The following is a 778-nucleotide window of genomic DNA, read 5'->3' as shown; positions in this document are numbered from 1 at the left end:
ATATATATATATATATATATATATATATATATATACATATATACGACGGGCTTCTTTCAGTTTACGTCTACCAAATCCACTCACAAGGCTTTGGTCGGCCCGAGGCTATAGTAGAAGACACTTGCCCAAGGTGCCACGCACTCGGACTGAACCCGGAACCATGTGGTTGGTAAGCAAGCTACTTACCACACAGCCACTCCTGCGCATATGAGATGTCAATCGAGATGTTAAGTCCACCAAAGCTGCTCGTTAAATTTGTGCTGTGTATGGGAGAAGGAGCAATACCTTTCGAAACCACAAGTCTTGACCCAAAATTTGAAATCATTATTATTGTTGTTGTTATTGTTGTTGTACCTATTGTAGTATAAATATTCACATACATAACACATATAACTATTACGATGAGTTGGTGAAATTCAAAGACAGACGATATTCATTTTCAACTGTTTGCTGTGACAGAGGATTTGAAAGGGACAGAAAGCCACGTGTCTTCAGTCTGCGCTTTATTAATGTATGTTTGGTTGTTTTTGAGTAAACATAATTGATTCAAAGGTGAATAAATAAACTGGTGTGAGCTGGTTATCTCAAATAAACAAATAAATGAAGAATAACAAACAAAAGAAAATGATAATGGTCTGCTGATTAATATTAATCACTTTATTTTTTTGTATTATTATTATATTGTATAAGAGTGAATACAAATATATCTATCTATTTGACTATCTGTCTTTCCATCTATCTATCTACCTATCTATCTATCTATCTATCTATCTATCTA

The sequence above is a fragment of the Octopus bimaculoides genome, chromosome 25, assembly GCF_001194135.2.
Source record: "Octopus bimaculoides isolate UCB-OBI-ISO-001 chromosome 25, ASM119413v2, whole genome shotgun sequence".
NCBI lineage: Eukaryota > Metazoa > Mollusca > Cephalopoda > Octopoda > Octopodidae > Octopus > Octopus bimaculoides.
Note: the sequence above shows the minus strand (reverse complement) of the source record.